Source organism: Notamacropus eugenii, chromosome 4 (assembly GCF_028372415.1).
Source record: "Notamacropus eugenii isolate mMacEug1 chromosome 4, mMacEug1.pri_v2, whole genome shotgun sequence".
NCBI classification, from domain to species: Eukaryota; Metazoa; Chordata; class Mammalia; order Diprotodontia; family Macropodidae; genus Notamacropus; species Notamacropus eugenii.
The window spans coordinates 385,608,211-385,625,987 of NC_092875.1; positions in this window are offsets into that span (position 1 = coordinate 385,608,211).

Below are 17,777 nucleotides of genomic sequence, written 5' to 3' on the forward strand. Positions count from 1 at the left end.
TCATCTGTAAATTGAATATGACAGTAATTATGATCCTGGTCTCACTTAATTTTTGAGATACTTGAAAGAAATCTTGTATATAAAGCATATTGGAGTCATTACAATTGTTATATGAATGGCAGGAGTTAGTGTCGGCCAGTTATCAGTGAGAACTTAACAAAACAGTTAGCTCTATAATATGTGTTAAGCATTTAGAAAATGTTTTATGATTTTTTTGCATTTTCAGATGATTTTCTTACTAAGTTTTGTCTTATTTTTTTCCAATTACATATAAAGATAATTTTCAAATTTGTTTTATAAGGTTTTGATTTCCAAATTGATTTTGTTCTTCTTCACTCCCAAAGACAGCAAACATTTTTATAGATGTATGTATGTGTGTGCATATATATGTATGTATATATGTATATACCTGTATATACATATATATGTGTGTGTGTGTGTGTGTGTGCATATAGGTGTTTATATAAATATGTACGACACAGGCAATCATATTGACCATAATTCAACATGTTGTGGAAGTCATATTGTGAAAGAAGAGCTAAAACAAAAAAGAAAAATGAAGGAAAGGAAACAATAACAACAATAAGTGGAAACACTGTGCTTCAAACTCCATTCAGACTCCATAGTTCTTTTATTCTGGATGTGGATGTAATTTCTGATCATGAGCATTTTGGAAGTGTCTAAGATCATTGAATTGCTGAGAAAAGCCAAGTCTATCAAAGTTGACCATTTCACAATATTGCTTGCTGCTGTGTAAAAGATTGTGCTTCTTTTCACTTCACTCGGCATCATTTCATGTGTCTTACTAGGTTTTCTGAAATTCACCTGCTCATAATATGTTATACCACAGTACTATTTCATTATATTCATATACCATCGCTTCTTGGGTCATTCTCCAAATGATGATCATTCCTTCTATTTCCAATTCTTTGCATCACAGAAGAAAAAGGTATTCACTTTCCAGCCCCCATTCAGTTATCTCCAAAGGTCTTCCATATCTAGCTTTTCTAAAATTCTATTAAACTCCTTAATTTGTTTCTTATTAACTTTGTGGTTAGATCTATCGAGTTCAGAAAGTGGGAGACTGAAGTATCCCACTACTATAATTTTGCTGTATATTTCTTCCAGCAGCACAGTTAAATTCTCCCATAATTTGGATGCTATACCACTTGTTGATTACATGTTGGTTATTTTAATTATTTTATTTGTTCTCAGTTTTCTACATTCGCTTCCATATATCTTAGATGTTTTCCCTTCCCTCCTCCTTTCTCCTTCCCTTCCCCTTCCCTCTCCGAGACAACAGGAAATCTTATATAGGTTGTACAGATACATTCTTACTAAATACATTTTCCCCTTAGTCACGTTGCAAAGAACAATTCAAATAAATGGGAGAAACCATAAAACAAAACAAACAAAACATAACACAAGAGAAAAATGGTCTTCTTCATTCTGCAATACAAGACCATAGTTCTTTTGTGGAAGACATTATGCTGCAAGAGTCCATTGGGAATTTTGTAGGTCCTTGCATTGCAGTGAAGGAGTAAGTCTACCAGAAAAATTCTGCACACAATGTCAATGTTGCTGTATACAAAGTTGACTTGATTCTGCTCCTTTCACTCAACAACAGTTCATATAAGTCCTTCCAGTCCTCTTTAAAGTCTTCCTGTTCATCATTTCTTATAGCAAAATAGTAATCCATTACATTCATATTCCACAACTTGTTCAGTCATTCCCAAATTGATGGACATCCCCTTGATTTCTAGTTCTTAGCCAGCAAATAGAGAACTATTGTAAATATTTTTATATATGTGGGACCCTTTCCCATTTCTATGATCTCTTTGGGATACAGGCCTAGAAGTGATATTACTTGGTCAAAGCATATGCACATTTATGGTAGGCAAATTGTTCCAAATTGCTCTCCACAACGGTTGGATCAGTTCACAGCTCCAACAACCATGAATTATTAATTCAACTCTTCCACATTATCTCCAATATTTATGATCTTTCTGCTTTGTCAAGTTAACCAATATGATAGGAGTCGTGTGATACCTCAGAGTTATTTTAATTTGCATCTCTCTAGTCAAGAGTGATTTAGAGCATTTTTTTTCATATAACTATAGATAGTTTTAATTCCTTCCTGTGAAAACTGTCTGTGCATATACTTTGGCCATTTATGAGTTGGGGAAAGACATGTTTTCTTGCACATTTGACTCAGTTCTCTGTGTATTTTAGAAATGAGGCCTTTATCACAGACAGTAGTTGCAAAAATTCTTTCTCAGTTTTCTGCTTCCCTCCTAATCTTGGTTGGATTGGGTTTGTTTGAGCAAAAGCTTTTCAATTTAATGTACTCAATATTATCTGTTTTGCACTTCATAATGTTCTCTATCTCTTGCTTGGTCAAAAATTTCTCCATTCCCCATAAGTCTGACAAACACACTATCCCTTGCTCTCCTAATTTGTTTATACTTTCAGTCTTTATACCTAGATCATATATTCATTTGGGTTTTATTCTTGTGTATGGTGTCAGGCATTGATCTAGACCCAGTTTCTGCAATACTGTTAGGCAGTTCTCCCAGAAAGTTTTTGGCAAAAAGTGAGTCCTTATCCCATGACCTGGGGTCCTTGGGTATATCAAACATTAGATTTCTTTATTCATTGACTATTATGTCTTCAATACCTAACCTATTCCCGTGGTATACTCCTTTGTTTCTTAGCCAGTAACAAATGGCTGTGATGATTGCTGCTTTATAATACAATTTGAGATTTGAAAGGGCTAGGTCACCTTCCCTAGAATTTCTACTTATTTGTTCCCTTGATATTCTTGACCTTTTCTTCTTTCAGATTAATTTTGACATTATTTGTTCTAGGTCTAGAAAATTGTCATCTGATTGTTTGATGTGTATGACACTAAAAAAGTAAATTAATTCAGATAGAATTGTGATTTTTGTTATATTAGCTCGGCCTACTCATGAGCAATAGATATTCTTTCCACTTCCTTAGATCTGATGTTATTTATGGGAAAAGCATTTCGATTGTGTTTATATGGTTCCCTGGGTTTGTTTTGGCAGATAGATTCTCAGATATTTAAAAGTGTCTGCTATACCTTTAAATGGGATTTCTATTTTTATCTCTTGCTATTGGATTTGTTAGTAACACATAGAAATGCAGGTGATTTGTATGGGTTTATTTTGTACCTTGCAAATTTGCCAAAGTTGTTTATTATGTCAAGTATTTTTTCTACTTGATTCTCTGGGATTATCTAAGTATATCATTCTATCATCTCAAAGAGTGATAACTTAGCTTCTTCTTTGCCATTTCTAATTCCTTCAATTTCTCTTTTATTCTCTTATTGCTAAAGTTAATATTTCTAGTACCACATGGAATAACAGTGGTGATAATGGACATCCTTTTTTCACCCCTGATCTTACTGGCAATGCATCTAGCTTGTTCCAATTGCACATAATGCTTGCTGATGCTTTTAGGTAGATACTGCTTATTATTGCATGGATAGTTCCATTTATTCCTATGCTCTCCAATATTTTCAATAGGAGTTGGTATTGTATTGTCTCAAAAGATTTTTCTGTATCTATTGAGATAATCATGCGGTTTCTGTTAGATTGTTGATATGATCAATATGGCTAATCGTTTTCTTAATTTCGAACCTGCCCTTGCATAAATCCTACCTGATCATAATGTATTGCTGTTGTGATAAGTTGCTGTGCTCTCTTTGCTGATATCTTATTTCAATTTTTTACTTCTACATTCACTTATGAAAAAGGTCTATAATTTTCGTTCTCTGTTTTGGCTTTTCCTGGTTTAGTTTCAGAACCACAATTTTATCATGAAAAGAATTTGGTAGGACTCCTTTTTCACCAGTTTTCCCAAATTGTCTATATAATACAAGAGTTAATTGTTCTTCAAATGTTTGATAGAATTTATTTGTAAATTCATATGGCCCTGGAGATTTTTTCCTAGGGAGTTCATTGATGGCTTGTTCAATTTCTTTTCCTGAAATGGGGTTTTTTAAGTATTCAAATTTATTTTCTGTTCGTCTAAAAAGATTATATCTTTTTAAATATTTTTCCATCCCATTTAGATTGTCAAATTTATGTGCATACAGTTGGGCAAAGTAATTTCTAATTATGGTTTTCAATTCTTCCTCTTTGGAGGTGGTGAGCTCACCCTTTTCATTTCTGGTATTTGTAATTTGGATTTCTTTCTTTTTGAAATCAACTTGACCTAAGTTTTATCAATTTTGTTGTTTTTTTTTTCACAAAACCAACTTTTAGTTGTGTTTGTTAATTCAATAGTTTTCTTAATTTAAATTTTATTGATCTCTCCTTTGGTTTTGAGTATTTCTAACTTGATACTTACCTGAGAATTTTCAATTTGTTCTTTTTCTATCTTCTTATCTTCAAGCCCAAATTATTGATCTCCTCTTTCTCTATTTTATTCAGATAGGCATTCAATAATAAATCTCTTCCCCTAAAGACTGCTTTTGTAGTATTTCAGAAGTTTTTTTTTTTAGATTGTCTCATTTTTGTCATTGTCTTGAATGAAGTGATTGATTGTTCCTATGATTTGTTCCTTTAGTTTTCGATTACTTTTTGTATTATCTTTCCATGGCCTTTTATTACATGTAATTTTTATTGCACTATGATCTGAAAGGATGCATTGGCCATTTCTGCCTTTGTGGGTTGGATTGTGAAGTTGCTATACCCTAGTATATGGACAGTTTTTGTGCAAGTCCCTTGTACTGCTGAGAAAAAAATATATATGCCTTTCTACCCCCATGCAATTTTCTCCAGAAATCTATCACCTCTATTTCATCCAGAGTTTTATTCACCTCATTAACTTCTTTCTAGTTAATTCTGAGATCACATTTATCAAGTTCAGAAAGGGGGAGGTTAAGGTCCCCTTCTAGTGCAGTTTTGCTGTCTACTTCATCCTGAAACTCCCTTTACTTCTCCTCTAAGAATTGGAATGCACTGCCACTTAGAGCACACATGTCTCCTAATGATATTGCTTCATTATCTATGATGCCTTTTAGCCGAATATAGTTTCCTTCCTTATTTCTTTTGATTGGATCTATTTCTGCTTTTGCTTTGTCTGAGATTAGGATTAATGCCCCTGTTTGTTTTTACATCAGTTGAAACACAATATATTCTGCTACAAACTTTTACCTTTACCCTGTGTGTATTCCCCTGTTTTAAATGTGTTTCTTTTAAACAACATATTGCATGATTTTGTGTTATAATTCATTCTGCTCTCTGTCTCCATTTTATGGGACAGTTCATCTCATTTTCATTCACAGCTATGATTATTACTTATGTCTATCCCCCATCCTCTTTCCCCCCATTATACTTTTAGTGCTCCCTTCCCTTCCACAACAGAGTTTTAATTTTTAACTGCCACCTCCCTCAGTCTTCCTTCCCTTCTTTAAGCACTCCTCCTTTTATCCCCCCTTTCCCTTACTACTTCTTCACTACCTTTTAGCCTCCCTTCGTGTTTCTTTTCCATTTCCGCTCCTACTGCCTATAGAACTGGTAAGCTTTCTGTACTTAACTCAGTTTGTTGTTCCCTCTTTGAACCAAATCAGATGAGAGTAAATCTCAAAAGATACTCATCTCCCCTCCCTGTTTCCCTCAACTGTAATACTTTTTGTTCTTCTTCCTGTGATATCATTTTCCATTTCTTGCTTCCTCCTTTTCACATCTCCTGTTACAATCCCATTTCACCTTGGAAACCCATTTCTATCATCACATCATTTAATTTATATACACTCCTTCTGTCTATGTATATCCCTTTTAAATTTCATAACAAATATACAATTTTCAAGATTAATAATTATCATATTCCTTTATAGGAATGTAAACAGTTTGCCCACATTAAATAACAAGTTTTTCCCCCTGTGTATCTTTTGATGCCTCTCTTGAGACTTGTGTTTGGAGAAAAAGTTGTTTATTGACCTCTGATCTTTTCTTCTGGGAGATCTGGAAATCCCTTATTTCATCTCCTTGCCTGAATTATTATGCACCATTTTGCTTATTGAAGTACCATTTCCTTTGCCTTATGGAATATCATATTCCAGTCCCTCTGACCTTTTAATGAAGGAGCTGCAAGTTTCTGTGTGATCCTGACTGTAGATGCTCAATATTTGAATTGTTTTCTTTCTGGCTGCCTGAAATATTTTTTCCTTCACTTGGTAGTTCTGGAATTTGGCAACTATATTCCTTGGTGTTTTCAGTTTGGGTTCCTTTTCAGGTTCCGAACAGTGGATTTGTTTCTATGACTATTTTGCCTTCTGGACCAATGATCTCTGGGAAATTTTCTTCCTGATTTCTTGGAAGATATTGTTCAGGCTCTTTATCTTCATCATGACTTCCTGGTTCAACAAAATTTTTAGATTATTCTCTCCTGGATCTATTTTCCAGGTTGTAGAGGGCCGAGCTCTGGACCGTGGCCCCCTGGTGAGCCCGGAGACGCCCGGGGGTGAGAACCCGCCTTCGGGTGCTGGGAACGCCCCTTACGGAGGTGAGCTCTGCCTCCAGGGAGGAACATGGGAGGAGCTACGGCAGGGTATATAAGGGGGAACACGGGAAGGTCAGGAGGACTGGGGTAAGCAATAAAGTGCAGTAAGCAGCCTCCTCAGGTGTACTGTTTGGTCATTTCCCCTCCCCCACAGGAGGGGGCCGGATCCACTGGAAGACCGGTATAGCGGGTGGCTAACAGGAGAGGTAAGCTTCTAGGCGATGGCCCCAGGCAGGCCCGGTGCACCATGTCAGTTGTTTTTCCAATGAGATATTTTGTTTTTCTTAAATTTTTTCATTCTTTACATTCTGTTTGACTGATTCTTATTTTCTCATAGAATCATGAGCTTCTACTTGCCCAATTCTAATTTTTAATAAATTTAATTTTTCATCACTCAACTTTTGCATCTCCTTTTTTTTTGTGAATGATTGTTTTGTAATATTTTTAAAATCATTAGCCAGTTTTTCTTCTACTTCTCTTACTTGGCTTTTAAAAATCTGTCTTGAACTCTTCCAAGAATGGTCTTTGGGTTTGACCAGTTGATATTCCTTTCTCAAGTTTCAGATGGGAGTACAGTCCCAATGCTAGCCTTTGGTATTTGTGTGTTGGCACTTTTCCCTGGAGAAACATTCTATGGCCTTATATTTTCTGGTTTGTTTCTTCCTCATGATGAGCACCTTTTCCTGGTTTTTCAAGTGGATTCTGCTTCTGAGGCACAGGCAGCCCAGTCTCATATTTCTTATGCTTATAACTTGAGGCTTTGTGTATTGTGGCTCCGGCGTCTTTCAACTAGGAACTAAAATGCTGCAGCTTACCTGGTGGTGACCTGTTTGGTCTACCAAAGTAGGGGCCAGGTGAAGTCTTTCTGAGTTTCCCTGGAGTTACCCTTGAGCTAACAGCATTAATGTGGGCAAAGGGTGGTCTGGCCGCACAAACTTCCCCCCACAGATCTAGAACACAGGCAAGCTCAGCAGATCATTAATGCTATCTGTGCTAGTGTCTTCCCTATTCCCCTGGTATGCTAATGCACGCCTGGGTTCACACTGTTGGAAATTGTGGGCTCTATCCCCATAGGGCTCAGAATGTCCTCCAGGATCACTTAGGTGGGCCTGTCCAGGACAGCTGCAATCTTGCAGTGGCCCCCTTTAGTCACAACAAGAGGGACACTCCTATGTCATTTTCCTTAGCCTCACAGGCTAAGAAATTATTTACTCCCTCAGTTGATCCCACTGTTCCAGAATTTTTCCTGGGGACTTATTCTCTGGGGTTTTCAAGGTCAACAAGGCTGGAGGAAGGGGGGGAGAGAGATAACATTTACAGGTCACTCTTCCATCTTGCCTCCCGAAAATTCAAGTAGGTAACTTATAGCCATATAGTCTAAGAGCTGATAGTCTCAGGACCAGCTGCTGTTACCTGTCTTTCCCCAGTTCTCTCTCACTCATGTCCACTGGGCTCCCGTTCTGAGCTGATATGTTTCAGAATCCACACTGCTCTAGCTTCAGACTACCCAAGGCTTCCTGTTCAGTTTTGCTATGGTAGGGTCTGTGCTGGTACAGCTTGTGTGAATACATGTTTAATATTAATGTTCTCATACTTGCCCAATCATCAGTGGAGTGAAACAATGCTATGTGCTTGCTCCTGTGCTTTTAAGCAGGATGTTTTCACTCATGTTATCGAATGTTTTCAGTGAGGATGCACAAGGCATCAAAATCAGCTACTACACTGATGGTGAATTCTTGAACTTGAAAAAGCTACATGCCAAGAACAAAGTAGAGGGAGTGTTGGTGCATGATTTTCTGTTTGCAGAAGATAGTGCACTCAGTGTAGCCTCTGAAACTAAGATGCAACAAAGTATGGATCAATTCTCTGCTACTTGTGCTACTTTTGGCCTAACAATTAACACCAATAAAACGCAGGCACAACATGAGTTGCAACACAGCACACATACATGGAACAAATGGAGGAGTTTTTAAGGCTGTGGATAGGTTCCCTTAGTTTGGTAATATACCTTCCAGGAATGTACACTTTGACAATGAGGTTGGCACATGCATTACGAGAGTTAGCTCAGTGTTTTGTACTCTCTGAAGGAAAGTATGGGAGGAAAGATGTATCAGATTGACTGCCAAACTGAAGGTCCACAGAGTCACTGTGTTGACCTCATTGCTGTATGCCTATGAAACCCGAGCAGTCTACCACTGCCATGCCAGGAAAGTGAATTACTTCCATTTGAATTTTCTTATGAAGATTCTAAAGATCGCCTGGCAGGGTAACCAGACAATGATGTCTTTACCCGAAATAAATTGCCAAGAATTCATACTCTGCTTCAGAGAATACAACTCTTATGGGCTGTCTGTGTTGTTCAGATGCAAACTTACTCTTGCCAAAGTGTCTATTTTATGAAGAACTCACATAAGACAAGCGTTCACATGGTGGTCAGAAGAAGCAATACAAGGACACTCTTAAGGTCTTTCTTAAGAACTTTGGAATTGATTGTATGATATGGGAGACACTGGCAAAAAACTTCTCAGTATGGTGTGTCCACATCAGAGAAGGTGCTGTGTTCTATGAGTAAAGCAGAATTAAAACAGCGCAAAGTAAATGCAGGATGCACAAATTTAGAGAATTCACCCCAAGTGTTTCCATGGACAGTTTTTGCCTAATTTGTGTTAAGGCATTCAGGGCTCATATTGGTCTGATCAGCTACAGTCAGACACATTGAAACTTGGCTTTAGCATAGTGATTTCCTTTTGGTCCTCTTCAAGAATGAAGGCCAACAACCAATATTGATATTAGTTTATTGTCTATGGTACCATTTAGCAAGATGCAATTTCCTTCCTTATCTCTTTTAACTAGATGTATTATTGTTTTTGCTTTGCCAAAGATCAGGATTGCTATTCCTGTTTTGTATTTTTAAACTTCTGCTGAATCATAATATATTCTTATCCAGCCTTTTACCTGTACTTTATGTGTATCTATCTTCTTTAAATATATTTCTTGTGCACATATTCTAGAATTCTGTTTTTTAATCCACTCAGTTATCTGATTCTAACTTATGCAAATGTTCATCCTATTCATGTACACATTTATGATTACTATGTGTTACCCTCCATCCTATTCCCCCATTTACTCCATTCTCTCTCCTTTAAAACCGTTATACCTCATCAGTGCTTTGCTTGTTAGTACTGTCTCCCTCAATGTTCCCTCCCTTCCATCATCCTTCTCTTTCTTTTCTCTTTCCTCTACTACTTCTGCCCTCCCTTCTGCCATCCCCATCACTTTTCTTTCCCCTTTCTCTTTCTTCCTTATGAGGTAAAATACATTTCTATACCCAGCTGAGTTTGTACGTTATTCTCTCTTTGAGCCAAATGCAATGAGAGTCACCAATTTCCACTTACCCAATTCTTATTTGTGAGGAATTATTTTCTTCCGTTTTCTTTTGTGCTTTCTTTTTCATTTCTCTAGTTCTACTTTTAAAGAAGTTGTTTTCTTCAGTGTTTTTTTTTTCCAAGTTAGTCAACTGTAGTTTTTTTAAGGGATTGTTATCTTCAGTCAATTTTTGTCCTTCCTTTTCCAAGTTGTTACTCCCTCTTACATATTCTTTTACTGAATTTTTCTTATTTATCCTTCTTATTTGATGTTTAACTTCTTCTTGAACTATTCCAAGAAGGCTTTCAGGACTTTAGACCAATTAATTTTCCTCTTTGAATTTTCACATGCAGGTGTTCCAACAGTATTTTCTCTACTGAGTTTGTGTTTTGGTCTTCTCTGCCACCATGTTAGTTTTCTGTGATCCAGGTTGTTTTTCACTTCTTGCTCATTCTTTTTCTTATTTACCTATTTCATGGCTTTTAAAGTTGAACTGTGCTCCTGAGGCACAGAGGGCGCTGTCACAAACTTCCTATGCTGGGCTTCAGGGTCTTGTTTACTGGCTTTCTGTACTAGGACTATGGGTGTTGATGGATTGATCACTGCACTGGAGTGACCCACTCTAGTCATGCCTTTTTTTCCTGGTTTCTGGGGTTGACAATTTGCCTTAAGGGCTGAGGCTTCAAGCTTCACAGCTGGCTTGCTATGCCAATAGTTTGCTGAGCCTGGACCAAGGGGCCTCGTTTGCTTATCTGTGTTGTGACTAAGAGCCTCCCACTGACTTGCTGGGACACAATCTGCACTGAGCTTCACTCCCTTTACCCAAGTGAGACGGACCTTTTCTGATGTCTTTCTAATTCACTTCAAGCTGGAAAATTGTTTCATTTCATCTTTTCTATAGATTCTGTTGCTCTAGAATCTGTTTAGAGGCTTGATTTAACATTGTTTCTGAGGAAAAATGGGGAAAACTCACTCAACTTCTTGGCTTATCTCTTCTATATTTGCTTCCCCTGCTCCATGTTTTTATTATTAATAATAGATATGAGATTAGACTCAATAGCTTGTAAAGTCCATCCTAATCCAATAAACATTTATTGTCTACTAGGTGAGAGAAAATTTTCTAAACTCTTGGAATAAAATTAATAGAAAGAAAGAGCCCCTGCCCTCAAGAGCTGAAAGTCTAATAAAAGATAACACACAAAAGTGGGGAACATCGTAGGGTAAGTGAATCAAGGGGTATCTTGTTGTGTGGAGTTGACAAAAAATCTAATTAGAACACCATATTTAGAGTGAAAATTCCAGAAAAGCCAAGTTTCTGACCTTTATAAAGAATGACTTTAGGATGAGTTTGATATTCTATTCTCTATCCCTCCCATTAGAGGGGAGAGGAAACGGAGGTAGATGGCATCAGTCTAGGCTTAAAGTAGTACTATAATGATGAAATTAGAGGTGATGAGCTTAATATGGGAAGGTCTTCATGGGCTGTACAGTTGACAAAAATTGACAGGTCAGAAGATACAGAGTAAAGTGAGAAGTAATTTCTGTTGCTAAGCTTATTTGACTAAAATAATTGCTATACATCTAAATAATCAGTCTAAAAGTGTTTATCATTACATCTGCGCATTTTTGAGAATTTACTGTTTTCCAAAGTATAATATAAGTTGTTCATTCGTTTCAGTTAAGCCCAACTCTTTGTGAACCTGTTTAGGATTTTCTTGGCAAAGATACTTAAGTAGTTTTTCATATACTTCTCCATCTCATTTTGTTGATGGGAACTGAAACAAATAAGGTTAAGTGATTTCCCCAGCACCATAGAAATAGCAAATGTCTAATGTTGGATTTCAACTCATAAGAATGATTCTAAGTCCAGGGATCTTTCTGCTGTACCACGTAGCTGGCTTGTGAAAATTAACTTTAATAGACTTCTAAATAAGTAGGAAGAAGTGTCCCAGTGTTCAAAAAGCTTAACTACTCAAACCAAGGATGTTCAATTCAATTCAATTCAATGATGTATCTATTAAACATATTCTGCATGCTGCCTTATACATACCATCAGTCAAGATCATGTATTGGGCATAGTTATAAGTATTAGGAATATGAAGACATAAGTGAATTGCTACTCACCTTCATGATGTTTAGACTCAAATTTGATGGTGTAGGGACAATGTATATACAGACAATTAATTAAAATTTTATTTATATTTTTTGGTTCGTTTTTATTATTTTATTTGTTTTCAGTATTCCACAATCACTTCCATATCCTTAGATTTTCCTCCTCCCTCTCCCTCCTTCCCCCTACCTTTTCCCTGTGTCTGTGAGATGGCATACAATTTTATATAGATTCTACACATACATTCCTATTAAATACATTTTCACATTAGTCATGTTGCACACAAGAATAAAATGAATGTGAGAAATCATAGAACAAACTAAACCATAACACAAAAGAAAATTATTTGCTACATTCTGTAATTGAATTCCATAGTTCTTTCTTTGGATGTGGAAGGCATTTTGCCTTAAAAGACCACAGGGAATTTTTTAAGTCCTTACATTGCAATGAAACTCTAAGTCTATCAGAAAAAATCTTTGCATACTGTGGATGTTGCTGTGTATAAAGTTCGCCTGGTTCTGACCCTTTCTCTCAGCATCAGTTCACAAAAATCTTTCCAGGCCTCTCTGAAATCTTCTGTTCCTCATTTCTTATAGCACAATAGTATTCCATTACATTTGTATACTACAATTTTTTCAGTAATTCCCCAAATGATAGGCATCCCCTGGATTTCCAGGTTTTGGCCACCAGAAAGAGTACTGCTATAAATATTTTTGTATATGTGGGACCCTTTCCAATTTTATAATTTCTTGGGGACACAATCCTAGAAGTGGTGTTGCTGGGCCAAAGGGTATTCACATTTTTGTAGCCCTTTGGGCATTACTACAAATTGTTCTCCAGAATTGTTGGTTCAGCTCCCAGCTCCACAAACAGTGAATTAATGTTACAATTCTACCACATCTTCTCCAACATTTATCATCTTCCTGTTTTGTCATGTTAGTCAATCTGATAGTTGTGATGTGGTATCTCAGAGCTATTCGGATTTGCATGTCTCTAATCAAGAGTGATTTAGAGCATTTATTTCATATGACTATAGATAACTTTGCTTTCTTCCTCTGAGAACTGGCTGTCAATATCATTTGGCCATTTATCAATTGGGGAATGACTTGTATTCTTGTACCTTTGACTCAGTTCTCTATCTGTTTTAGAAAAGAGGCCTTTATCACACACACTAGTTGCCAAAATTCCTTCCCAGTTTTCTGGTTCCCTCCTAATCTTGATTGTGTTGTGTTTGTTCATGCAAAACTTATCAATTAAATGTAATCAAAATTATCCATTTTGTACTTCTAACTCCTTTAGTCAAAATTTTTTTTTGTTCTTCTCTGTAATTTTTTCGGTGTAGGACATGCTCAATATTGAAATTTCCACCACTCTTGCAAGTCTATTACCCAGTTTGTAACCTATTGTTTGAAAACAATGCTTGAATTACTGAGCAATTAGGTGATTTTTGTCAAGTTTACATACCTCGGTTTTATCAGAGGTACAATTTGAATCCAAAGCTTGCGGACTACATTGAGAGCCCTCTCTATGCTATACTGTTGACTATAATGTGATACAAACGAATTTCAAAAGAAAGAACTCAAAAACTCCAGAATGTGGAAAGCTTTCATGTCAGAGGTGACATCAAAGAAGTAATGTGAAAGACTCTAGGTATTTGTATCAGATTCTCTGATGAAATCGTGATCTATATTCAAAATTGCCATTATAACTGCAAACACTGCAGGGATAAGTAGTCTACCTAGAGAGAGTTAAAGAGATTCCCAAGTAGTTGGTTTAATATGTAAGAAACCGGAGTTAGGTGTCAGAAAAACGTGAGTTAAAATCACTCCCAGAAAATTGCTTGGTGGGTTACCCTGCGAAAGTTAATCAACATCTTTCATCCTCAATTTCATCATCTGTAAAAGGCACTTAATTTTATTTCCTACCTTACAGCATTGTTGTGAGAATAAAATGTGATAGTATATTTATCTATATATCTATATCTACATATCTATCTATCTATATCAATATAGGTAGATATACATAGAGATAGATTTATAGATACAGGTAGATAGATATATAGAGATATAAAGATACATAGATAAGTAGCATTTTGCAAACATTAATATACAATATGAATATTAACTATATTTTTCAATTAAGAAATTTAAAAATACACAAATTACTTAGTAATCATCTTTAATGACAGGAAAACTAATAAAACAATTTATGATATCTAATAATTTTGTTTAGAAGAGTTATTCAAAATGCATGAATTACTTGTTTTTGCTTCTAAAATCTATAAAGTAGTGGAATAGAATTTTACATTTGATTTGACATGAGCAATAAAAAGTGGCCATCTTGTTGGTTAACAATAAACAATTCATTTTCCAAAATGGCAAAAAAAAATTAATAAGAGGAAAATGAGGAATAAAAAGGGAAAGCACCAGAACAACAAATCTCTCCAAAACTGAGTGTTTGCCTTGATATGAAAGAAACAAAGAGGAATAAAGGTGTTGATGTCCTATCAGTAGCTGTGATATGTAATATATTTTCTCTTTCAACACACAATAAGCAGAATTTTTCTAAACCTTTAATTTCAACTTAATTCTTAAATAAAACAACATCTATATTGCCAAGACCATGTCTTTAAAATGAAAAGCTACATATATCCAAATTTACTTTTAGATAACCTATTAATAGGGTCTATTTTTTGTCTCATACTAGAAAATAATAATTTGAATATAGAAGCACATTTTAAGAATTTATAGTCAGAAACAAAAATGGAAAACTCAGTAGTCTCTCTATTATAACTGATTTTTTTTATTTAACTTTTAACATTCATTTTCACAAAATTTTGGGTTACAAATTTTCTCCCCTTTTATCCCCTCCCCCCCCAAACACCAAGCATTCTAATTGCCCCTGTGACCAATCTACTCTCTCTTCTATCATCCCTCTCTGCCCTTGTCTCCGTCTTCTCTTTTGTCCTGTAGGGCCAGATAGCTTTCTATACTCCTTTACCTGTATTTCTTATTTCCTAGTGATAACATTACAGTTGATGCTAACACTTTGAGTTCCAACTTCTTTACCTCCCTCCCTCTCCACCCCTTCCCTTTGGAAGGCAAGCAATTCAATATAGGCCAAATTTGTGTAGTTTTGCAAATGACTTCCGTAATAGTTGTGTTGTATAGGACTAACTATATTTCCCTCCATCCTATCCTGTCCCCCATTACTTCTATTCTTTTTTGATCCTATCCCTCCCCAGCAGTTTTGACCTCGAATTGCATTCTCCTCCCCATGCCCTCCCTTCTGTCATCCCCCCCAACCTGCTTGTCCCCTTGCTCCCCACTTTCCTGTATTGTGAGATAGGTTTTCCTACCAAAATGAGTGTGCATTTTATTCTTTCCTTTAGTGGAATGTGATGAGAGTAGACTTCATGTTTTTCTCTCACCTCCCCTCTTTATCCCTCCACTAATGAGTCTTTTGCTTGCCTCTTTTATGAGAGATAATTTGCCCCATATAATTTCTCCCTTTCTCCTCCGAATATATTTCTCTCTCACTGCTTGATTTCATTTTTTTTTAAGATATGATCCCATCCTCTTCAATTCACTCTGTGCACTCTGTCTCTATGTATGTGTGCGTGTGTGCATGTGTGTGTACGTACTCCCACCCAGTACCCAGATACTGAAATGTTTCAAGAGTTACAAATATTGTCTTTCCATGTAGGAATGTAAACAGTTCAACTTTGGTAAGTCCCTTATGACTTTTCTTTGCTGTTCACCTTTTCATGGTTCTCTTCATTCTTGTGTTTGAAAGTCAAATTTTCTTTTCTACTCTGTTCTTTTCATCAAGAATGCTTGAAAATCCTCTATTTCATTGAAAGAGCATTTTTTCCCCTGAAGTATTATACTCAGTTTTGCTGGGTAGGTGATTCTTGGTTTTAGTCCTAGTTCCTTTGACTTCTGGAATATCCTATTCCATGCCCTTCAATCCCTTAATGTAGAAGCTGCTAAATCTTGTATTATCCTGATTGTATTTCCACAATACTTGAATTGTTTCTTTCTAGCTGCTTGCAATATTTTCTCCTTGACCTGGGAACTCTGGAATTTGGCCACAATGTTCCTAGGAGTTTCTCTTTTTGGATCTCTTTCAGAAGGGGAACACTGGATTCCTTGAATATTTATTTTGCCCTCTGGTTCTAGAATCTCAGGGCAGTTTTCCTTGATAATTTCATGGAAGATGATGTCTAGGCTTTTCTTTTGATCATGGCTTTCAGGTAGTAACAAAATTTTAAAGTGTCTCTCCTGAATCTATTTTCCAGGTCACTTGTTTTTCCAATGAGATATTTCACATTATCTTCCATTTTTCCATTCTTCTCTCTTTGTTCTATGATATCATGCTTTCTCGCAAAGTCCTTAACCTCCATCTGTGCCATTCTAGTTTTGAAAGAACTCTTTTCTTCAGTGAGCTTTTGAATCTCCTTTTCCATTTGCCTAATTCTGCTTTTGAAAGCATTCTTCTCCTCATTGGCTTTTTGAACCTCTTTTGCCAATTGAGTTAGGCTTGTTTTCAAGGTGTTAATTTCTTCAACATTTTTTTGGTTCTCCTTTAGCAGGGAGCTGATCTGCTTTTCATGCTTTTCTTTCATCTCTCTCATTTCTCTTCCCAGTTTTTCCTCCACCTCTCTAACTTGATTTTCAAAATTCTTTTTGAGCTCTTCCATGGCCTGAGCCCATTGGGTGGGCTGGGACACAGAAGCCTTGATTTCTGTGTCTTTGCCTGATGGTAAGCATTGTTCTTCCTCATCAGAAAGGAAGGGAGCAAATGCCTGTTCTCCAAGGAAGTAGCCTTCAATAGTCTTATTTCTTTTCCCTTTTCTGGGCATTTTCCCAGCCAGTGACTTGACCTCTGAATATTCTCCTCACACCCACCTTGCCTCCTCATCCTCCCAGCCAGTGTTTGCGGACTGAGATTCAAATGCTGCTTCCATCCTTAGGGCTTTTGGCGGGGGCAGGGCTGCTCTTCAGTATGAGATTATGTTCAGGTTGTCAGGCCGGGGCAGGGCCGCCTCTCAGGCTCAGTTCCCTCAGGGGGTTTATGCACAGACCTTCCACAATTGATTCAGGCTCCCGCCTGCTTGGGGAGCCCTGGTCTGCAGCTGCCCCTCAGCTTCTACCTCCCGGGGGGCCCGAATCATGGGGGCACCCCACTCCCCTCTCGACCCGCCAAAGAGACTCTCTCACCGACCGGCGTCACCTGTGGGTGGAGGGACTTGTGTGGCTGCTGGAGATCCCGTCCCTGAAGCCTGCTCGGGTCTGTTTCTCTTGGTGCCGTGGCAGCAGCAGGTCTGGGCTGGGCTGGGCTCCTCGTCTGCAGCCCGAGGGACCTTTTGAGAGAAGTTTGCAGGTCCCTCTGTGGGTGGAGGGACCCGCGTGACCGCTGGAGATCCCATCCCCGAAGCCCGCTCGAATCTTTTTTCTCGGTGCCCCGGCCTCAGCAGGGCTGCACTCAGCTCCCAGTCCCGGTGCCCAGTCCGCAGCACAAAGGACCCCCTTCGAGAGGTTTGCAGTTCTCTCCGGATCAGAAATCTCCCTCGCTCCAATATTCCATGGCGTCTGGGTGCAGAATTCACCGTGGGTTGGTCCCCTCTAGCCGTTCTGTGGGTTGTGGGTTCGGAGCTCTGTGTATGTGCGTCTTTCTACTCCTCCATCTTGGCTCCCTGATCAAGATTTTTTTTTCTAAAGTAGTATTAAAAATAAAAATTATTGAAGTATCTTAAATATCATTGTTT